The sequence below is a fragment of the Neovison vison genome, chromosome 9 (assembly GCF_020171115.1).
Source record: "Neovison vison isolate M4711 chromosome 9, ASM_NN_V1, whole genome shotgun sequence".
NCBI lineage: Eukaryota > Metazoa > Chordata > Mammalia > Carnivora > Mustelidae > Neogale > Neogale vison.
Window position 1 is genome coordinate 80,025,010 of NC_058099.1, and position 24,560 is coordinate 80,049,569.

The window sequence follows — 24,560 nt, forward strand, 5'->3', positions numbered from 1 at the left end:
TTTCTCAACTTCATAAAATCTATCTATGAAAAACCCACAGTGAAAATCATTCTCAATGGGGAAAAGCAGACAGCTTTTCCCCTGGAAAGGGAGAAAACTACAATGAACCCTGTGGTGTTCAATTATTACTGGAAGTATTAGTGTGAACTCACAACTCCCAGCACATGTAGAGATGAGAAAAATAAATTAATATTTAAATATGTGAATGTGTGTGTCTGTGTGCATACATATACACATATTCCTTAACTCTATTTATTGAGACAGTCAACAAGCAGCAACATCCTAATAATAATGAACACATCTACCAAAATGATTTTGGCTTCTAAATACCATTTTCCATTAAAGAAATCAAAAACTGAGGGATTATGCAGGGAAAAGTATACAATCAGCTTGAAACATCTTTTTTGTGTCAGAAAGTAAAAAATGATTGAGATAAATCAAAGGTACACAGCAGTCAGACTGAGGTAATCAGCTAAAAATGACAATTTGGGCACCAAAATAAATAAATAGTAGCAGACTGAACTGAATCAACTAGGAAACCAATAGTCTATATTGATATAAGTAGCAAAGAAATTAGTTAATTGATTGATGTGGAATGAGACACTTTGTGTTGGAATGGGGTATTTAACTGTAATGAGAGTGTTTTAATTTTGACTCAGGAAAATGTGAACATATATTACTAATATAATTAAAATTAATTACCAAAATATAGCTCATGACCTGAAGGATCTTATAATCTATTTGGAGAATATACTATACTGTGAGAGTTCTAGGATTTCTCTGCACGGCATATTTTTCCAGCTTCTCCACGAAGTAGCTGACTAGCTACAATAAAGAGGGAAGAATGTAAAGTGGCTCTTGTGTTTCTTGCTTGGCTTTTCAGGTGCTACTGATACTGGGATTGTATGGGGAAGGGAAGGTTAGAGATAAAGGAAGACAACAGGTTCAGTCTGTAAGATCTGATAGAGGAGGTTCAGCAAGCAGTTGGTTTCCCTGGCTTGATACTCAGAGGACAGTCTACTGCTGAATCACCTAACCACATGAGCACACAACTCATTTAAGGAAGCCGGAGAAAGAAAAAAGCGTTTGGCCTAGGGCAGAATCTGGGGTTAATCAGACATAGGAAAAGCCTGATGCTCTTTGAACAGGATTGTACTTGTTTATAAACAAGTACAATTATGACCAAACATGGCAAGCAAAACAGTAAAATTTCAAGTTAGAAACTAACCAAATGTCAATAAAAAACACTTGACTATTCTACCACTTAAAAGAATGTTATCATAAAAACGTTATGAACACTTATAATAACTTAAAAATGTTTATGATAGTGTTTTCAGTTAAAATATGTATTATTTAAACAGTATTAAAAGTAGACATAGTAAAATCTCTAAGAAGATGCATCAGAAAGCTAACGGTAATTGTTTTGAAGGTGGGAATCTATGAGGTTTTTTCTAGCTTCACATATCTTTCAAATTCACATTTAATACTTTCTAATAGTGGAAACAGTCGCAAATGGGATTCTCTTCCAGCGCTTACTATGATAAACATGGTGACACTTCCTAACACAGAACCAGGACACACAGTAGGCATGAATGCATCAATGCCCGCAATGTAAGGCAATTACCTGAGTGTTTCTGCCTAATCAAAGACACGTAGTCCCGCCTGCCGCAGAGGTGCGCGTCCTGCTATCCTGGTTCATGCAAGGCGTGACAAATGGCTCTGCCTCTAGCCTGTCCATAATGCCTCGACTGATCTATACCTGAGGTTCCCACGAACCATTCCTACTGAACTCACCTCTAGGTCCGCGTGGCTGAAGCTCTTGTTGGCTTGTTTGAAAAGTGGCGAACTGCGAACATCCTTCCCGTTCCGGGTTCTGCCCCGAATCAGAAATGATGACTGTTAATTGAGTGTCTGAACTCACATGTTGACGTCTCACTGTCCCGACCAGAGCAGGCACTTGCAAGGCACTAGGCTCTCCGGGGGCCGGAAGTCCCACGAGGTCACCACAGGCGCCCCAAACCCTTCAGTAACATCAACCCTTAACACGACTCTAAATTTTTCACTTCATTCCACGTCTCAGGGCCACCCCTGTCAGATATTATTATCTCTGCAAATAATAGATGAGATCTGAGCCAGGCTTCTTGTACAAGGGCAGGCAGCTGGTACAAGGTGAAGTCTTAACAGGGGTCCACATCGCCGCTCTATTTATTACTAGGATCACCTCAGCAAGTTCCATCCAGGGACCTCTGCAAAGGGGATCACGTGGCCCAGGCGCGGCCCCACCCCCAAGCCTCAGCACGTTCTCTGAGGCCGTTAGGCATGGAGCGGCCTCTAGAGCCAACAGCCAGGATGGAAAAGGCAGACTGTGGGAAGGGTCCTTCTGGGCAGAAGAGAAGGTCGGTCCGATATCCAGAAGTTCTCCGTCAAAATCTGACTTTGAGGCAAATGAAAACTCGACTTTCAGAAGTGATGGAGACAGGATCCAGAAGACAGGTGAAATGCTTAACAGTCAGACGGTACAGCACCGCCGCCATGAAAAAGCCAAACACCACAGCCTCCTCAGCCCCTCACCTAGATGGGCTCACTCTGGACATGGTCCGCCCCCGCCGACGCACTGTCTTGAACGTTGTCCAGCTCTTGGCACGGTTTGACCTGGACACAGTCTCCACCCCAGGTGGGGCTCGTCCTTCACGTGGCCCTGCCCCGTGTGTGCCTCCACCTCGACGTGACCGCCCCTAAACGTGGCTCACCCTGGGGTAATACCGCCCCTGGGTGTGGCTTTCCCGAGACGAAGCCCGCCCCTGGATGCAGGCCCCTCCTGGACTGACCCGCCGCAGGGTGCGGCTTCCCCCGTACGTAGCCACACCCCCAGGTGCGACTCGCCCTGTGCGTGGCTCCGCCCCCAGAGAAGGCGGGTCGGAACCTCCCCTTGGAAATCCCTTCCGTTACTGGCTCTTCTGTCTAGAAGTTTCTGAGCTCTGCTGGCGTGCCAGGCTGTATGGGGGTAAATATGTTCTCAATTTTCGAGAAATGTAGATGACTAAGCCAAATATTCAAACAATGGGAAAAAAAGTATTGTAGGTTGGGAAGCAAGGACAGATCCCCGAGGAAAACCTTCCAGTATAGTAGGAAGAAAAGAAAAAAGAAGGGAAGGGTGTTCACGTGTTGATATTGTTACTCTTTTGAAGTCTTTTAATGATGAAAAGTTCTGGTGACTTTTTGTTCCCCCGCCGTGGTTCCAGCACATACACTCAATGAATGAGGAGACAGGAGAAATTGTACAAAAATGAAATCGTTTTGAGCACTTAAGAGAATTGACTAAAGAACAATCATATGAGGTCGGCTGAAACAGGGAGCATTGTTTCCTTCACTGGTGTGCCCCTAATGCTTTGAAGAATGCGTAGTGCACACTAAACACTGAAGGAAACAATGGGTTGTTTTCAGGGATTGCTGAAGCTAATACTATAGAACATTTATGGTGTTATCAACATAATTACTTGTGTTGATTTTATCCTAGATGAATCACCCCTTTATTAGAATGCAGGTCTAAAAAAGGCACTACTGACTTTTGCCCGGCATGACAGATGAAAGGCGAATGAAAAGCTGTCAAAAGTAGAACTCTTAGATGGAGAGGAGCAGGGAGCTGTGGGGAAGTTGGAGGGGGAGACAAACCATGAGACACTGTGGACTCTGAGGAACTAACTGAGGGTTTTGGAGAGGAAGGTGGTGGGAGGTTGGGTGAGGCTGGTGGTGGGAATTGTGGAGGGCACGTATTGCATGGGGCACAGGGTGTGGCGCGTAAACACAGAATTTTGTAACAGTGAAAGGAAATTTTAAAAATAAATAAAAATTTTTAAAAAAAAGTAGAGCTCTTTAAATTTGGAATTAAGTGATGAACAATGAAGTTTTCCTTGGAGAGGGAGGAAATGAGACAAACCATTCTCAGATGAACAGGGAGATGTATAAAGTGTCTTGTAGTTCCAGACTAAGTTGAAGAATTGGCATATTGAGGGCATAAGCTGAAAGGATGAACTCGGGTGGAATGTCAGACTGTCTGTTCAGATGGCAGAAGTGTTCCTGGTGATAAGTGCTAGGATATGGCCATAACTAAACTGAAATGGAAGTAAAGGACTCAAGGATGAGAAGGGGTGAACAGTGAGAGACCAGATTATTGGATAGTCTATCCACATGGATGTTGGGGGCTCTTCTTATCCCTAAGTCTCCTCAGAATCAGCGTTTCCTGCAACTCCAAGCTTTAGTCATGGCAATACTCTGGACAAGAAAGCAGAAATGGGGCAGAGAGAAAGAGGTCTGGAGTAGATATCTGTTTTATTTTTGATACCTAGCATTCATTCACCTTCTGGAAACAGTCCCTTTATTGACCTCTAGGGAACTAACCCCATTCTCAGTCTCAGTCTATGGGCAGGTGGAGTTGTCTTTCTCTAACACACCTATTTTAAGAATGCATCTATAACTCAGGATTGGTCAAAAGATGATATTGTGCTTTTGACAACAGTGATTGTTCAGGGATGGGCAAAACTGAGCCATAAGTGGAGCCAATAAGGCAAAGTGGGATTTTCTGCAAGGACTACTGAAAGACACAACCGTTTTTAGCTACACTTAAAACGTGGAAGATACTCTGCAAGATACAAAATTGTCTGACAGAAAGTCCATCCAGAATGCTAAGAAATGGATAGAAAGTGTAACTTGGAGGCATCATTTGAGGCCCAACATGAACTCTTGTACCTTAGGTCAGCCTTACTCCCAGACATTTTCAGGTACCTAGGTCAACAGATTGTCCTTTTTAAGTCAGCGAAGTTGTATTTCCTATCTTTTACATGCAAATAATTCCTCACAGTATAAGGGGGCTCTCCATTCCTGGCTTTCTCTTTCATGCTAGCCCACTAAATATATAATACCTTCTCTGTCCTTCGGGTTGCCCTTCTATGAGAGGGGATTAAGAAATCTGCATTGAGATTACAGCCCAAGATGGCAGAGGAGTAAGAGAGCTTACTTTTCTCTGGTTGCAGGAATTCAGCTACATAGCCATCAAATCATTCTGAACACCTGTGAAATCAAGGGGAGATCATAGAAAAGAATACCTGCAACTCTACAAACAGAAAAGTGACAATGTTCTGCCAGGTAGGAGGTGCCAAGGAGGGAATCCAAGGCGATATATGGGAAGATAATCCATGGGGGATAGGGAGCCTCCATCAGCTGGCTACAGGCAAGTGAGTAGCAGAACACAAAATCAGAACTTTCAGGAGTCAATTCCAGTGAGGGATGTCCCTGTCTGAAAGATGCCTTGGTGGTGAAGCAGGCAGAATTCTAGCTGGGGCAGTGTGGTGTCAGGATCCCCGGGATCACAGAAAGAACGGGTGCCTGAGTGTGACAGAGTTCCCAGGCATCAGAGCCTTAAAGATATAGGTACGTGGAAAATATCCCAAATGGGAGTATGTGCTCTAAGATCCCTAGTACTGCTTTTTCCAAAAGTTGAGTGACCTATTCTCTCTGTTTTTAAAGCTATGAGAATTAAACTTGAAATGATGGATGTGCTATATTAAATATATTAACAAGGAAAGAAATTAAACCTTGCAACCTGTAGGGTTCCCTTCCTCTATAATGTTGGCTAGGTCTACAGAAACTGAAGGTTACTTCTACACACCTATGGTCTGGGAGCTAGGGCAAAAGAGAGAGACTGTGGTAGAGCTGGATGAGCCATATTACACCAGCTTCCCTCCCCACCCCCCAGTTGGAACACCGGTAAGTCAGGTGGTTCTCAGGGTTTATTTTCATTAACCATTGAGGATAAACCCAAACTACCTTGACCTCTCTATGTCACCTTTTCTTCCTTCCTTTGGATGCTCCAATCTCTTTGATGGTGACTTACCAGGTGCCACTTCATTTAGCCGTTAAGCAGTTTTGACCTTGATGACTTGGACATGAATGAGGACAAAGATCCACATGGCAACTTTGGACACGTTTGCTTCAGCAAACTGAATAGGGTGTCCAAGAAGAAACCCTTGCATTAGGAAAACTTCTGAGAAGATTCCAATCATCCCCACTCCTGGTGTTCACACCCTTGTGTAATTACACCTCCCCTTAAGCATAGGCTGGATTTGCCTCTGAGAGATAGAATAAAGGAAAGGTGATTGGATGTCATTTCCATTACTAGTTTCCAAAAGATTGTAACTTCTCTCTTGTTTGCAAACTCTCTCCTTGCTTTGATGAAGTAAACTGCCATGCTGGAGAAGCCCACTTGATAAGGAACCAGCCAGCTCCAGCCAAGAGCCAGCAAGGTACTGAAGATCTCATTCCAACAGACTTTGAGGAACTGCATCCTGCCAGCAACTATGTGAATGAGTACGGAGGTTGGTCCTTCCCCAGTCAAGCCTCCAGGTGAGAATGTAGTAGCCCCACAAAAGCCATGAGATAATAAGTATATACTTTTTAACCCACTAAATTTTGGAATATCCATTACACAGCAATAGATAGTTAATGCACCACCCCTCAATTACTATAACCTTGGGGTAAAATGTTGCATGTCTGGGAAGGAGGGCACCATATAGGAAGACAACATCCCTGGCAACATCACTGGAGTTACTGTCTTCATGCTCAAAGACTATCCCGTATGTTCATATGTTGAAAAGGTATCATTGGGCCTGAGTAGCCTCCAGGAGGTAAGGCCTAGCTGACAGTATCCTACCGGACAACTAGTTTGGGAGCAGATGAAAGACAGTTTTAATCAAGTTCTAGACTTTAAGGGTTTTTCTCACTATTTGTAAAGGCCTGAAGATTTTCAGAGTAAGCACATTATCCTTTTTATGAAAAAAAAGAAAATGTTTTAAATACAGGATATCAGAACAGGATCAAATAAAGGACCCCAGGATAAAACTGAGAAGGCCACTGTCAGGCTTTGTACAAGGGACTGGTGTACTTGTAGAAGCCAAAAGCATTAACTACTAAGAGCTGAACACACTGCTTCCTTTCTCTGATTGCAAGCCCCAGCCCCAGTCCCAGTGCAGCACACAGAGAACACCACTCTCTATTAGAAGAAATGTTTGTTGAGGAGGATAAATATTCTTTGTTGTGCTTAAGGTTGTTCTCATCAGAGGATATATTGTCATGAAAATTGTGATCCTTTCTCAACAAGGACTGAATGATTTCTTTAGGGACATTTTTCTCCCTGCAAGTGCTGGAGAAGCATTTTCTGCCTGAGTAGAAGAGTCAAATCACTAAACACACTACTTTCATCAGGGTCACCCCTGGTGGCCCAAAGGACCTGGCATACTTGATGCATACAGGTAGGGCTTGGATGAGGCACAGACTCCCGAAAAGGCAGAGAAGAAGGGCATTGACTCTGGATTAATAGCTGATTCTCGAAGGCCTCAGCTTTCCGGGGCTGTCTGACCCTGTCTCTCTCCTGTCTGATACCTGTAGGATGGTTCTTGTCAACACAGACAGCTTCTTGGCTGCAGGACTTGATACTTGCCCCTTTCTCTTGTTGTGGGTCAGAAAGAGCCCGATATTTGGAGGGAGGTCTCTTCTCAGGCCCTACCTGGGCCTGTAGTTCCTCCTGCTGCTGGCTTAACTCTGAGGCCTCAGATACATACATGCATTCCTCAGATACATACATACATACATACATAGAAGCTTCTCTTCTAGGACCTTCCCAGTGGTAGTGAGCTTGTGAGCTTCAGGAGGCAGATCATTCCCAAAAGTAGCCACACTTTCAACTGGGTCTTGGTGCTGCGCTAAGATGGACATGAACTTGGCTTTTTGCTGGGGACTTTCTTGATGCCCTGAGATTTTTTTCTTGGAATTGATCCACTGAGAAAATTGCCTCATCTTTTTTCTGAAGTAACTTTCAAGAGGAAACTGTTCATTCAGTGACAGAGTTGAGGAAGCACTCTCTAATTTTCTGTCCTCAGCATGGAGGCTCTCCTCTCTGCCTACAGATGTCCCTTCTCCTGTGTCCTCACTTCTGCATTTTCTTGCTTTGGGTTCCTGAGGACTCACTTTCTTTGCACTTTTACTTTGTGATAAATTTGTAGGCTGGCCTTTACAGAAGGCCAGTTTTGAGTCCCAGGATTCCTCCTCCTCCTCCGTGCTAATTCTGCTGTCCTTCATTTGGACATGCTGCAGCTGGAATGCTTCCATGTCCCCACTGCACACACTCTGGGACTGAGTCAGTGAAGCCTTGGAAGTCAAGCTATTTGAAGGAAGGGGCATATCAGTGGGACATCCTTGAGCCTGGTTATGCTCCTCACTCTCTAGTTTAAACTTTAACTCACTCAGGATCTGTCTTTTCAGATCTGATAGTTTAGAATCTAGGGAAACCAGTATTTTTGGTGAGGGGTGTTCGGTGGTGAGGGCAGTTTCTACTTAACTCATGTTGACATTTATCATCTTGGAGCTTCCCAACTCACTGCTTGTCAAGGTGTCACAAGATTGGGATTGAAGGGTACAGAGCTCCTTGGTGTCGAATATATCCCTGGACAGGTTGGACATAGCAAAATGTTGTAAGTTCTTCTCCACCATTATTTTGCCCTGTTGCATTTCTACTCTGTTACTGGAACTCACATTCTCATGCTTTGGCTCATGTCCAGCCCCAGCTTGACTTGTGGGTACCTTTGGGCCACATGTGTTGTCTTGTCCAGTCTCTGGTTCTCACTTGAGCTCTGATGCTCTGTGGAAGGAGCTAAAAAGTCTGGCTGCCCCACTCAGCTATCGGGATACACTCTGCAGTCTTATGGTCAGTGTCAGAGTGTGATGCCTTCAGGCCCCACTTTCCTTCATTGCCCACAGATGACATAGCGGGGAGAGGATGATCCACAGTGGGGACTGACTTTGTTGTTCTCACCCTGTTTCCCAAAAAAGGTTTAGAGCTTCCCTCAAGGGGTTTAAAAAACTCAGCTTTGGAATCCACCCCAGAAATATGCATGGATGAGGAGGAAAAGTCAAACTGGGGGAAAGGCCATGTTTTGGCTTCTCTCAACATATAGAATTTTATGGATTCAAGAACCCTGAAGGGGACACCCCACCTCTCACTCATGTGAAATCTAATAATATGAGCCTCTAACACCTGCCATGTACTGGGATCAAGAAAAGAATGCTCTAGAATGATGCTCTGGCCGTAAACCCTACCCACCATGTCTTTCTGTGTTTTCTGGAGCGGTATGGGAACTCCCAGAGAAAGGCAATGTATTGTCATCAGCTAGTCAAGAATAAAACACACCCATAGGAATCCTACCCACAGTGATCTGCCAAAACTTCTTGCTCATATGTAAACTAAGAATACTTTTCACTTTATTCTGGTCTGTGTCCTTCCTTGAGACATTTAATAATTCATTCCCTGAGTAATTCCTTGAATGACACACACAGTTCCTTGTTGTCTCCAAGGCAGCCCTCAGACCCTTCACTAGGTGGCATTCTGAGATCCTCTGTGGGCTGTCTTCTGGACTCTTCTCCAGGATATACCCAAGATTCCTCCTTATATCCTTTCTTAGCTGAAACTTTGTTTGGACCCTCTCATGGAAACTTCTGGGGACACTCAATTCAGTATTTGCTAGATCCCTGTTACTATGGCCCTGGAACTCAGAGAATTATAAGTGAACATGTCTGTCTTTTTGCTGAGAGAGTTCTGATAATGTATGCTGAGGCTCCATCACTGCTAGGGACTCTAGATTTCTAGAGTCATGGAGGCACCCGCGTGGGATTACCATCCTTGGGCTATGTAACTCCAGTGTTCTGAGGTTCACAGATGATATGAAAATGGCCAGGAAGGATGGAGACTGGTACATAGGCATGGGATGACCAGCTAACCAATGGAAGGTTGGGAGCTTGAGGACAAATGGTTTAGTGGGATTCCTTGTCTGAGACAGATGTGGTAAGAGATTGTTATCTTGTGAAATGGTGGGGTCAAGAGTGGAGATGGTATTCAGAGGTAAAGTGGCCTCTGGTTGTCTGAGCATTATATGGTAGGAAAGGAGGAAAGGCACGGGGTAGAGGTATGGAATGGTTCTCTGGGAATTAAGAATCCTAGGTTTTTGGCTCTAGTGGGAGGGAGTACCTAGCGGTGAGGGTAAGAAAAAGTCAGCTAAAGGGGTCATTGGGTTAGGTGAGAAGATGGAAGGGATTGGGGGAAGACTCAGGCAAAGAGCCTGGTATTAGGTCTCCTGGAGCAACTGCAGAGAAGTCAGGAGATGAAGTGAATGATGACTCAGTCACAGAAGCTATCGGAACCAAGGGGATCACAGAGGGAGTAGCATCTTCCAGGGCCTCTGGAACAGCAGTTGTGTTATTACACAACCCACAGAAGATGGATGAATGAAGATGGATGAATGAAAATGGATTATATCATGACGTTGGCCTAGGGGGCTGTGGGAGACAGGAGTTACAAAGCTGCAGCCAGGACCTGAGGAAACATATGTGACCCTGGCAGGTCTGGCAAAGGTAGCCCCCACTTACCAATATCCCTAAGACTTTCAAATTCTGAGAATTTTCCATCCCATGTCAATCCCAGGCTTCCCTGAGGCCCTAGAAATACATAAACTCTGCTTAAAAGAGGGGTACAGGAAAGAAGATAATGTTTACTCAACTTTACACAAGAGAAAGCACCTTTCTTGCCTCCTTTACTTCTCCCTGGCAAGTTTTCCACCCTGGGAAACCAGGAGAATGATGAAGATAGAAGTGAGAAATCTTATAAAAGACTGAATATAGTGTCCTTTAAAGATATCCTTGGTAGATTCGACTAGGAAAGCTCCAAGAATTAGGATACAAGGTCACATGATCAATGATAATAATAAGACTTGCATTATTTGATCATTCACAATGGGCTTTTGTATGTATTATCTATCCCATGTGTTACTGAAAACCGCCCTATGTGAAACATAGGTCAACGGTTACCTCAAAGAGGAAGCTGAGTATCCATGATGTCACAGGTCTTTCACAAAGTCTCAGAACTTCAGAAGTTCTGACTCTTAATGTCTCACATGGCTACATATTGGACAGCACCCATTGCCCAGATCCATCACTGCTTCATGCTCAATAATGGTCAGAGCAGGGAATCTGAGAAGGGTTTTGCATTCTGACTGCGTTTTTTTTTTTTTTTTTTTTTTTTTAAGATTTTATTTATTTGTTTGTCAGAGAGAGAGGGGGAGAGAGTGAGCACAGGCAGACAGAGTGGCAGGCAGAGGCAGAGGGAGAAGCAGGGTCCCTGCCGAGCAAGGAGCCAGATGTGGGACTCGATCCCAGGACGCTGGGATCATGACCTGAGCCGAAGGCAGCTGCTTAACCAACTGAGCCACCCAGGCGTCCCCTGACTGTGTTTTCATGCGCCTCTCCTCTGAGGCCTCTGTTTTCTGAGAGGGAATGTGTCTAGCAGCTGGCATCCTCAGAGATCATGGACTGGGCCCTTGTGGAAATGACAGGAAGGGCCAGCCTTGGAGAGCTCAGGTGGAATAGGCAGAACCTTACCTTTCAGAGTCCCACCTTTCCTCCTCTTGGCTCTGCCCTGATGCTAGAATGAAAAGAAAAGAATGAGGGGTGGGGACTCATCTCTCACTCTTCTCTCAGAAATGGAGACATTCTTTATCCAAGAATACCAGGACTTTATTTTAATTTACAGAATTTTGTGTTCCTTGCTTTTCTCAATTTTTAGGGTGATAAAATATTTTCCATATTTACTTTGAAAAACAAAGGAGGATTTTATTTGGGAGGTCCACACTTGATATTCTCACTCAGAAGTTCTTTGTTCAATCAGGACATTGAAACTGAAGCCTGAGAGTCACATCTGTGCTCCCTTAGGTAGACCCTGTATCCTAGGATATAGCTCAGACCCCAGTCTCTTCTCAGAGGCTCAGCACTGTTCTCCTGATCAGCCCAACATGAAGGCAGGCTTGATTGAATGATGCTTGATATCGGACTGTGACTCATGATCAAGACCTGGGAAAATTTGTTTACTTACACAGACCTCATACTCTCCAAATAACCCAATTTAGAACTGCAGAATCATTATGTTTGGGCTTTTACCCAAGACCCACCACCATACCCAAATAGACTATGAGTTTCAAGTAGAAACCTTAGTGCTTCCTTAATCCTTCGCCCTGTCAGATCTCTTTTCCTAGAGGAGTTAATGTCTATTCTTTCCTTAGACTTCCCATTTTAGGTGTTTCTCTGACCCTACCAAACTCATTTAGAAATGTGGGAAGAGGAAGAGGAAAATAGTCATTCTCTGAAGGGCAACTTCTGGTTCCAGATCTAATATTTAAAAAGCCTGGGAGTCAGGGGCACCTGGGTGGTTCAGTGAGTTAAAGCCTCTGCCTTTGGCACCTGTCATGATCCCAGGGTCCTGGGATTGAGCCCCACATCGGGCTCTCTGCTCAGTGGGAAGCCTGCTTCTTCCTCTTTCTCTGCCTGCTTCTCTGCCTACTTGTGATCTCTGACAAATAATTAAATAAAATAAAAAGCCTGGGAGTCATCACTTCAGTCTGTGAAAGAAGCAAAATGCTGAACAGACTAAAACCCAATGACATTTCTTGGAACCATAGTGGTAAACCACTACCTCAAGTCTTCTGAGAGTGTCAGTGCAGAAAATCATACCTAAGATTCACTTACCTGAAACAGAAGGCACTGGAGGCTCAACACAGCTCTCCTGGTAGGAACACTTAAACTGACACTTTAACAAATTGCTGAAGGATGCATATGGGCTAGCATGAGAGTGAGAAACTCCTGGGTTCATAATCTAATGGGAGACCCCCCATTTATTTATGGGTTACATTACCAGTTACCCAACCTAGTTCTCACAATAGAGCTACCAAAAAAAAAAAAAAAAAAAAACAATTGCTCAAGTTTCTGTCAGGGGAATGTAGTGTTGGAGAGAAAAGAGAAAGGTAACCCATTCTGAAAACATTGTGAAATATTCCCAGAGTGTTTTCCGTAATATAAACCTACTCAATGGGAAAAGCCTACCAGAGTGTTATGCCCCATGGGAGAAGGTAAATTACCCACCTACAGCAGCCCCCTCTAGGCTTCCTTTCTCATCAACAGAGTGGAACAAAACAAAACAAAAACCTTTAAACACTAGTGAACATCATAGTCCAGGGACATAAGCCCATTAAAAGATGAATGATTAATCATATCTCCTCCCCTGACACCTTGCTACAGTATTGATGGCTCTGGTGTAGAAACAGGCTCATAGCTAAACAGAGCTGCAAGGTATAGTTTCTATTTAGGGAAAGTTAGGGAAACCTAAAGACACTAGGGGAGACAAAAACAAGGACATTAGAGGAAACTGCAGGCTCTGATATGCATAGCTACCATAAATATTGAACCCACCCCAACACCTGACCTGATTAACGTTAAGATTTCACATTAAAGATCTGTTTATTTCAGTTCTGATTACCTAAGACATCATGTTTGGCTTTCAAAGAAACCTTACAAGGCATGCTAAAGGCAAGAAAAAGCAAACTGATAAGACAAACCAAGCATCAGGTACATATTCAGATATGACAAATTTCAGAATTCTCGTATGTGGAATCTAAAATAACCACAATTATTATGTTAAGGGCTCTAATGGAAAAGGTAGACAACATACAAAAACATACAAGAACAGCCAAGAGAGTGAAATTCCTTGAAAGAATCAAAGGGAAATGTTAGAAAACAAAAGCAGTATGGCAAATGAACAGTGCCTTTGATTGACTTATCTGTAGGTTCCATACAGTAAGGAAAGAATATATGAGTTTGCATATATGACAGTAGAAACTTTCCAAACTGAAATACAAAGAGAAAAAGAATTTTATTAGTGCTAATCTAGAATATCCAATCTAGATAAATCAAGAATATCCAAGAACTGTGTTTCAAACTGTATAATAGATATGTAATTGGAATACCAGAAGAAGACAGAACAGAAAAAATGTTTGAAGTAATAATGGCCAAGGATTTCCCAAGATTAATAACAAGTTAGTGATACATTTTGGAAGTTCAGAGTACACCAAGCAGAGAAATACTAAAAAAGTCTATACCTGGACAAATCATATTCAAACTGTAGGAAAACGAAAGATAAAATTTTGAAAGAATCCAGGGGGAAATATAAACCCTACCTCTAGAGGAAAAAACATACAAACTATGACATATTATCATAAACCATGAAATGAAGAAATTGGAGTGAAATGTTTAGTGTTGAAAGAAACAACCATCAATCCAAATTTTATATCTAGTGATATTATCCTGCAAAAGTAAAAAAGAAGTAAAAACTTAGACAAATAAAATAGAGAATTCATCAGCAACAGACCTACTGTGCATAAATGTTAAAAGAAGTTCTTTGAGGAGAAGGAAAATAACTCAGATCTACATAAAGGAAATGAAGAGAATGAATAAATGATGATCAAATAAAACTTTAATTTATCTTATTCTCAATTGTCCTAATAATGTATTGGGTGATTTTAGTATATGGATAAGTAAAATGAATGGCATCAATGCTACAAGGGACAGGAGGAATTGGACACTCCTGCACTATGAAGTGGTATAACATTATATGTAAGTGGACTTAGAGTAGTTGTAAATATATATTACAAACACTAGGACAACCACTAAAAGACTTTTAAACAGAATAATTGAAAGACTAACAAAAGCGAGAAAATACAATTATATATAATACTTGTTTAAAACCAGAAAAAGCAGAAAAAGAGGGGAAGGATAGGTATAATGAATAGCAAACAGTACAGACAAGATAAAGATATTAATCCTATTATACCTAAAATACACCTGGGACACCTGGGTGGCTCAGTAGGTTAAGTGGTTGCTTTCGGCTCAGGTCATGATCCCGGGGTCCTAGGACGGTACCCTGCATGGGACTCCCTAGTCAGTGGAGAGCTTGCTTTTCCCTCTCCATCTGTCTGCTGCTCTGCCTACTTGTGCTGTCTCTCTCTTTCTCTGTTTCAAATAAATAAAACCTTAAAAAAAATAGTATCACTAAACGGAAGTGGTCTAAATTCACCAATTAAAAGAGGAGCCTGTCAGAGCACATTAAAAAAAAAAGAACTAATTTTATGCTGTCTATAAAATATTCACTTTAAATATAAAGATACAGATAGATTAAAAACAAAGAAACCAAAAAATATGCCATGCTAACACTAATGAAAAGAAAATAGGGGGCGCCTGGGTGGCTCAGTGGGTTGGGCCGCTGCCTTTGGCTCAGGTCATGATCTCAGGGTCCTGGGATTGAGTCCCGCATCGGGCTCTCTGCTCGGCAGGGAGCCTGCTTCCCTCTCTCTCTCTCTCTGCCTGCTTCTCCATCTACTTGTGATCTCTCTCTATCAAATAAATAAATAAAATCTTTAAAAAAAAAAAAAGAAAATAGGGGTATCTCTATTATTTTGGACAGACTTCACAACAGGAAAATTATCAGGGGTAAAGAAAAGCATTATATAACAACAAAGAGGTCAATTATCCAAGAAGATAGAACACTCGCTAACAGGTACACATGTAACAACATAGTGTCAAAATATGTGAAGCAAAAACTAGTATAATTGAAAAAAAAAAAAAAGATGAATCCACTGATATTGTTGGAGATCTCAGCAGCACTCTCTCAGAAATGGGCAGATTCAGCAGGCAGAAAACCAGTAAAGATAAAGTTGACCCAAACAACATCATCAATCACCTTGCTGTAATTGACATTTATAGAATACCTCATCCAACCACAGAATACACATACTTCTCAAGCTCACATGGAACATTCGCTAAGATGGACCATATTTAGGACCACAAAACACACTTTAACAAATATAAAATAGAAATCACACACATGGCAATTCACAGACCTGTACCTCTGGAACTAATAATACATTATATGTTAATTTAAAAATTTTTAAAATTTTTTTTAAAAAAGAAATCACACACAGTATGTTTTCAGACCATAGTAAACTTAAACTAGAAATCAACTACAGAAAGATAGCTGGAAATCCCAACATGTTTAGATTAGATTAAATGACACACTACTAATACACAGGCCAAGAAAGAAGACTCAAAAGAAAAAAAAATATTTTAAACCAAATGAAAATTAAAATACTACTGAAGGGGCACTTAGGTGGCTCAATCAGTTAAGCATCTGGCTCTTGGTCTCAGCTCAGGTCTTGATCTCAGGGTCATGAGTTCAAGCCCTGTCTTGGGTTCTACACTGAGTATAGAGACTCATAAAATAAAATAAAATAGAAAAAAAAACTACTTAAAATTTGTAAGATTCAGCAAAAGCATCATTTGGAAGTTGTTTTCAAATTCATCTATTTGAAAAGAAAGATTTAGTATCTCTGAGGGGCTTTACTTACCTGATTGACATCTCTGTTTCCAAAATACTGGTAAACATGGTTTCCTCTTTTGGTAGCACAGCACCAGAAGGAGGAGCCCCACCCGACCCAGGAAGGCAAGGATGGGAAGACTGAGCAAGTGTAATTGGAGTTCAGCCATGGTGCAATAAGGCTTCTCAGACAAAGATGATTCACATCATTGCAAATGCACTCCCGCCTCAGGCAGCTGGACATGGAGAATCCATGTGCTAGACAAGAATTCCAGGCCCACATCACAGGGCTTTAGTACAGACACCAAAAGTTCCTGAGTGCTGGGGAGGGGACAGCACAGGAGAGAGAAACTCACATACAACCCTTCCCCCACTATCCAGCCCAGCAGATATGTCCATCCTTCCTGGCCTGTTAGATGCCTCCAACCTACCTTCCTGCTCTACCTAGTCACATATCATATATTTACCTTAGTGAAATGTTCTCGGTCCCCTGTTACCCTGATATTACCTGAGACCCTTCTCTCTACTTGATGATCTCACTTTGGACCTCAATTCATCTCTGAAGGTTTGCTCTACCCCGGGATTTACACCCTCAAGAGCTACTCTGCCTTCAGCTGCAGCTCTCCCTCATGCATTTTTCCCTGTATGAAGCCAGAAATAGACTCAGCCGCAGCCCCACCCCCATAGCTCCTCCAAAGTACCCAAAAGTACTGAATACCAAAAAGTATTCAAAGGTTCACTAAAAAGCATGAGAAAGCAGAACAGCCTGTACCAAGCAACAGAAAGCATGACAAAGAGGGAAACAAGGGCACGGCACACCCATGGAACTGAGGCAAACAACTTAAAAACTTTGAGTAATTCTTTCATTTCCCCAAATCCCTCTTAGGCTATTCACGCCCTACAGGTTCTCTTCCATACGTATAGTGTCTCTCCCTCCTGCTCCTTTTTCCCTCTCTGTCAAGTCCCCTTTCTCCCCCCAACATTTTTAAAGATTCCTTTATTTTACAGAGCAAGGGTGCTGCATCACAGCAGACCAAACTCACCTTGATTTAGGAAGTGGGCTCCTCTAGCACAATGTCTAATGAGCACAACTGTAACTATACCTAGCAATACCTTTTGGTTTTTTGAATGACATTTGTGTTTATTTCTTCCATGAAACTGTTTTCCCCCATAGTTTCTACCTTTTCACCAAAATACCTTATTGTCATCTCTACCAGTTTTAAATAATAATGTCATTTTTGTTGATGGCTATATGTATTTATTTCCTCTTTCCACGCTACTTAGTCATTTAATAGTTGGAACCAGTATGACTTCATTATTTAGATTATAAGCTATTGAAATTAAGCCATGTAACATTTCCTTACTTGACTTGCCTACATTCCCTCGCTGATGAATCAGTCTTGGCCCTAGACACCCAATCCTTTCCCACCCAATCCTTAGCCCTAGACACCCAAACCTTCCCATGAGGGTTTGCCAGTAATGACAGCCTTCTTTTCCTCTCTTAACCTGTGTCCACAGGTTCACCATTGTCTCTCCCAAAGGAAAGTACACTTCTAGCCCGCCCCACTTCACATACCCTCCCTTGACTGCAGGACGTATGTACATTAAGAAAAATCCTTCCACATATCTTTGAATTTCTGGAATTGTTTTTAAATAGGAAGTGTGGTCTTAACTGTCCCTAAGACCCCTAGGTCTCACAACTATAAAAGCATACTTTAAAGTCTGAGCAAGATTAGCTCCACCCAAAAAAATTTTCAGGTGAAAAGGGGTTATAAATATGGCACATTGAATTGATTTTTCAAACCTGGCCTTGTTCTAAAAGAGGCTGAGAAACTGATCCCAATTAAAGGAAACTAAAGATACACAGCAACTGGATGTAGTATGTCATCCTAGACTAACTCCTGTAAGGAGGTTTACACACACACACACACACACACACACACACACAGGACATTACTTGATAAGTTGATAAAAATGGAATTTGAGTGGGAGATTAGTTAAAAGTTTAAGATCAATTTGAAATTTTCCAAAGGAGATTACTGTGCTGTCAGAGAATATTCTTTTTAATAAGAAATACTCTATGAAATATTCAGGGAGAAAGTATGTGATGCATGAAATATATTCTCAAATATTCAAGAATGTATGCATAATTTTCATATGCCTATATGTGTTTTATATGTAGAGAAGGTGAAGGAGAAAAGGAGAGAGAGATTGTAAACAGGTTGAAATCTTAATAGGTACCTCTGGATAAAGGTATATGGCTTTATCATCTATGGCTTTACCATCTATGCAACTTTTCCACAACTTTAAAGATTTTATTTATTTATTTGACAGAGATCACAAGTAGGCAGAGAGGCAGGCAAAGAGAGGGAAGGAAGAAGGCTCCCCACTGAACAGAGAGCCCAATGCGGGGCTCCATCCCAGGACCCCAGGATCATGACCTGAGCCGAAGGCAGCAGCTTTAACCCACTGAGCCACCCAGGTGCCCCACCACAACTTTATTTTTAAATACATTTAAAAAATGAATTTAACGCAACCTTTGAGATTTCTGGCTTTGATTTCAGAAACTACTGCCTCCACCATACCCTGACCCCAGATATGTGCAATGCTAACTTTAAAACAGTTGTCTCAGGTTCTGTCCAATGCAAGAAACCTGGGATCCTCTTTGCACATTTGAAACATGCTAATATTTCAACAGAGTTTTACAAAACTGGCAAAGACCACCTCCCTCGAAAAAAAAGAAAAAAAAAAGATTTTAGAAGTTACATGCTATATAAAACAAACAACAAAGAACAGTAGTTCAACATGGTTACCAACATGGAACCCCTAATTCTTTTTTCTCTAGTGCCACCAGGTTGCATGTCTCTTGGGTTTTGCAGTGTGAATTGATTTGCCAGCACTTAGTTTGCTCTGCTAGTCAGTTTCCACTCCTCCACCAGATTTCCATCTTCCAAAACTGTGTTGACAACTTTTGTCCTTTATGTTCCCCTTCTTGTCATCCTTTAATTTTTAAATCCTTTACTTGTTTTAACAGCTTTATTGAAATACAGTGCACATACCATAAAATTTACCCATTTAACATGTATAATTCCTTGATTTTCAGGATAGGCATCACCACAGTCAATTTTAAAACATTGTCATGACTTAAGAGAAACAAATCTGCAACCTTTTGCTATTATTCTCCTCCCCCCTCCTTCCTCCAACTCTAAGATGAATCTACTTTCTGTTTCTAGATTTCCCTATTCTGGACACTTCATGTGAATGGAATCATATGTGGTCATTAGTGACTGGCTTCTTTCATTTAATGTGTGTTCAAGGTTATCCCTGTTTTGGCGTTTTGGCCTTTTTGGCTATTTTTTATTCCAAAAAATACATCATAGGGATATGTTATATTTTATTTACCCATTTCTCAGTTGACAGATGTTTGAATTGTTTCTGTCTTTTGACCTCATAAGTAAGATAGCTATGAACATTTGTTTACAAGTTTTTGTGTAGACCTATGTTTTCATTTCTTGTGAGTATATACCAAGAAGTGGAACTGCTGGGTCCTATGTCTAACATTTTGAGCAACTGCCATACTGTTTTCTAAAATAGCTTTACCATTTTTCATTCCCACCAACATTGTGTGGGGGTTCTAATTTCTTCACATTCCCACCAACATTTCTATTCATTTTGATTTCAGTCATCCTTGTGGGTTTGAAGGTTTGGTAAATCTTTTGATTTGCATTTTCCTGATGATTAATGATATTGAGCAGTTTTCATCTAATCTTTTACTTTTAATGCCATTTTGAAAAGAGGGGAGTTTTTGATCTACTTCATTTAAGGTGAAACACAGTAGTTTATTTGGAAAATAACAGGACATATTTTTCTTCTAAATATTTAAAAACACACAATGTCAAGTCTTTAACAACATATACAGTTTTCTTCTTGACTTTTTGCAATTACAGTTACTGAGTGATTAAGGACAATGAAATTCTGCCCTGAATTTGCTCTGTAAGATTACTTCTTGTGTGGGGTTGAGGAATTCACTCAAATGGCTCCTCAGGGTTGACTATAAGGCAGAGCAGAACTGATTGCCAAAGCCTCTAAAGCCCAGTGCCTTTTTGTCACCAATGGTATGTACACCTGTTGTGAATAAGTGTGTTCCACGGGTGATGACTATCAAAGAAATGTGAGAGCTTTGACGTGGACACATAGCATATGTCTCAGAGATGGATGGCAAGGTGTTTTACTGGGCTTTTGCACTTTAATCAGTGTATGGCCCCCACCCAATGATAACAGTCCAAGTTGGGTGACAGATATGTTGGAAGTTATATTGTTCTATGTGCTCTTGGACATTTTTAAACATTTCTGTAGTAAAAATCATTAAAAAAAAAAAAAGATGTTGGGTGCCTCATAAGGACAGGGTGTAGAGGTCAGAAGGAGACCTGGCAAGGGTAGATCAATCCATCAAGAGTAGAAGTTAACTCTCTCTCAATAAAGACACTTCAGAAAAGTATATTTCTTTGAGATTGGGAAGGAATCCTCTTTCCATATAATAGGAAGAATGGGGAGATTTTTGGGGAAGGATTTGAGTTTGTTTTGTTTTTTGTTTTGTTTTTTGAGAGGCTCAATCACTGCTTTCTTGCCCCTCTGTGAACTGTGGTCCAGTACATCTGCTGGGCAAGTGAAGATGGCCTAAGTTTGAGGAAAATAAAGGAAATTTGAAATAGATCTGAGGGCCACCCTGGGTGTCTCAGTCAGTTAAGAATCTGCCTTCAGTTCAGGCAATGACCCTGGTGTCCTGGGATTGAGTCCTGCTCCTTGCTTGGCAGAAAGCCTGCTTCTCCCTCTACCTCTGCCAGTACTCCTGGTTGTGCTCCTGCTCTCTCTCAAATGAAATTAAAAATAAAATAAATTAGATCTGAGAACACTGAGGAGAGAATGTGCTAAGGAAATAGTGACCTAACTCCATTTATTTTGCTCACCTTAGTGGGACTTGGATAAGGATTTGTGGAATGAATGAATGATTTCCAGGTAGTGCTGGGGCTGAATTTCATGTGGCATCAATAGACTGTTAGTTGTGAGTAGACTCAGTTTTGACATGGGAGATTTAATCCAATGGTCATCAGTTACATACAGAAAGGCACTTCCAAAAAGGCAGAGAGATTAGATTCTTCCAGACAGGAAGAACTGAAGGGAATTAGATGGGATCCACTTGTACTAGAGCCTGTTTTTTTTTGTTTGTTTTTTTGTTTTTTGTTTTAATTGAAGAATGGCTGATGCAGTATCACATTAGTGTCAGGTATGCAACTCTATGCTCTGCTGTGCTCATCACAACTGCAGCTACCACATGTCACCAGATAACGCTGTTCCAGTACCATGGACTCTGTTTCCTGTGCTGGACTGGTGCTTTTTACATGTTGGTTACCCGACAACCCATCAGTGAGGAAAGGAAGAACAAGGCCTTGCTGGATAGGCAAGAAGTGAAGTGGAAAGTGGATGATGTGGAGTAGAAAAATTAACAGGGACATATAAGCTGGAAGGACAGGGGCATGAGGAAAAGGAACAGAATGTAAAACTATAGTATTCCCGGTGGCAGAAGTATTGCCAGTAATAAGCTCTATGGGTGGCGTGAAGTACACTGGATTGGCCATAATGGACCCTAAAATGAGATTATGTAGGAACCGGCAGGCTGGGTTATTGGCTGGTCTGTCTGCATAGATGTTAGAGCCCCCTGTACCTCCTCCTCACCTCTTCAGTTCTGTGCCTAGGGCCCCTTCCCACCTATTGTCCCCCTCAGGGCCTCCACTGCATCAAATCTGCATTCTTTCTGTGACCCCAACATTCAGATAGTGTAGGGTCCATGATAACCTGGATGAGAAGCTACAAGTGTGGTAGTGAGAGAGGTCATGGACACCTGGTTTTCTGTTTTAGCACTGAGAAGTCCTGAGACTGTCCAGAAGACTACCTCAGGTGTTCTCTAGCACATTCACCCCATTTTGAGTCCCAGTCTGAGGTGGAGTTGCCTTCCCTCCAGAGCCCTATTGTAAGTGTGGGAATGTGTGCCATCATGCCCTCCCCCCCCAAAAAAAAGCATTCCACGGAGTTCCATGATAATCCCCCAAACATCTGTATCCTGGTACACAGTCTAGAACTCACCTCTGGTTCATAAGTTGCACGTGTTCTGGGGAAGAGCTACCATGGCTCCACTAAGGCCGTGAATATTGAAGGTGGCATACCGCCATGCTAGCCATAGTAAAGGCCGTATCTTATATATTGTCATCGAGTGTGGATGGAAGGCAGGCACCAAGATCACCTTCCCCCAAAGGGGATGCCATGCCTGACAGCCTGCAGGTATTGCTTGCATACTCAAGGAACAGAACCATGCCTTTTTGGTATAAGGCATCAGTAGGCTGTGCCAGATTCCAGTCTGCCTCAAGTGGTGGTGCCTGGATCAGACTGAGGAAGGAGGGAAGAGGGACAGGGTCCTGTGAAGGGGATGATTAGACATAAACTTTTGTTTTACCAGCAAGGTCCCTCTTTCACCTTTGCATTTCATCAAAGGTGTCTTACCCTGCAAGGTGGTAGCTGCCTTGTCAACATTCCTACCGCTAACAGCTAAGTGATGCTTTTGTTCTGCAAAAAACATCCTCAGTCCAGCAGCATGAAGAACCACCCAGGAAAGGGAAGCACTTCCACTGGAAACCTCAATGTCAAGTTTAACGTGACTAACAGGAAAGATTCTTCAGCCATCATCTAGGGTATTCTCTGATGCTACCCCAACCAGCCCAAGATCAACCCAAACAACACCCCGCCTCCTGAAAACACACTGAGTTTACCCACCTGTGGAATCCTCAGATCACTGACTTCCAAATAATGATTAAGCTACTGTAACACAATAACAGTGAAGAAACAACAGTGGCTTAATCATTATTTTCTGAAAACTATACCTGTCTTTGATCTTCCTCAGATATAGAAGACTTGCTGTAAAAGATGTAAAACATTCAGTGAGGGGAGAGGTGTGAGCTACTCTACAATTTCAGTGAGTCTAAGCCATGAGACAGGAGAGAGAGCACATCTCCTCAAACTTCATCAGAGAGGGAATGGGCTTTTGGGGGCTTTGGGGGGCACATGATACATATTTCTCAAGAACTCCATGAGATTGGTCGCCTTTTAGAAACCAAAGGAAGCAATCAGTAACAGCAGGAACAGAGTTCCCCAAAACCCATGCTCCCAAGACAGTACACAGAACAGACATCACTATTAGGGAAATATTTATTCCTCACAAGCGATTATTCTGGTGTAGGAAATGCCCCCCAAAACCTTCTCACTGGAAATTCTGGAGAAGTTTTCTAAATAGTAGAGATATATCTCTGCACACAGTGCCTTCAGGAGTCCTGAGAGTGACGGGAGGCCCCGGGGCAGCCCGATGCCCGCAGGCAGCATTTGGGTGGGGTGCAGGCTCCCTGAAGGGCATGGAGAGGGGATACCTCTGACACGAAAGCTGGTCCTGAAATGCCACAGCTTTCTGGGGCTGTCTGTCCTTGTTTCTGAGATGTCTGTTACTTCCAGTAAGGCCTTGGCCAGCAAAAACGGCTTCTTGCTGGCAGGACCCAGTATTCGTCTCCTTATGGGCGTTAACCCTGTAGTTGAAAGGGTACCCTGGGACAGGCTGTACCTGGGCCTGCACTTGTGTTTTCTGCTGAGTTTTCCCAAACTTGGTTGGGGAGGGAATGGGCTGCTGAGGGCAGGTGCTACCTATTGCATGCCAACGCCCCATTCTCTCCTCTTGGAACTTCCCAATGGCTGTCATGATTTTCTGAGCTTCGGGCATCCCAGTAAAGGCAGCTTGCTTTCCACAGATGATAGGGGACTGGGCTTCTCCTGGGAGTTTTGCCTTTTACATTTTATCCCAGGAGTAAGCCATTGCAAAATATCTTTTTTTTTACTGAAAAGGCTTTCAGAAGGAGGCTGACCCTTCTGTGAAAGGCTTTCAGGAGGCAGCTGACTCTTCTGTGATAGGGTCTGGGAAGGCTGGCTTCACAGCTTTACCTTCAATTTCGCGTCCTGAGTAGGGAACCTCTTCAACGCCACATATTTAGTAGGGAAACTGTTCTCCGTTAGGATGTTCCCAGTCTTGCATCCCCTCCTCCAAGCTCTTGTGCCTTGGAGCCCGGAGGCCTCATGGTCTTTGCAGCTGGTGGGGGTGGTTCTTATTCTGGCACTTCCTTAAGACAGGCTTAGGGACCCAGGGCTCCTGCTGTTGTTCCATAGTAATTCCTGT

The 24,560-nt window shown here is 42.4% G+C and overlaps 1 pseudogene; it reads right to left on the bottom strand.

Annotated features, from left to right (window-relative positions):
• Positions 1-7,168: 7,168 nt before the first annotated feature.
• On the bottom strand, positions 7,169-24,110 carry LOC122916776 (annotated as a pseudogene).
• Between the last annotated feature and the right edge of the window lie 450 nt (positions 24,111-24,560).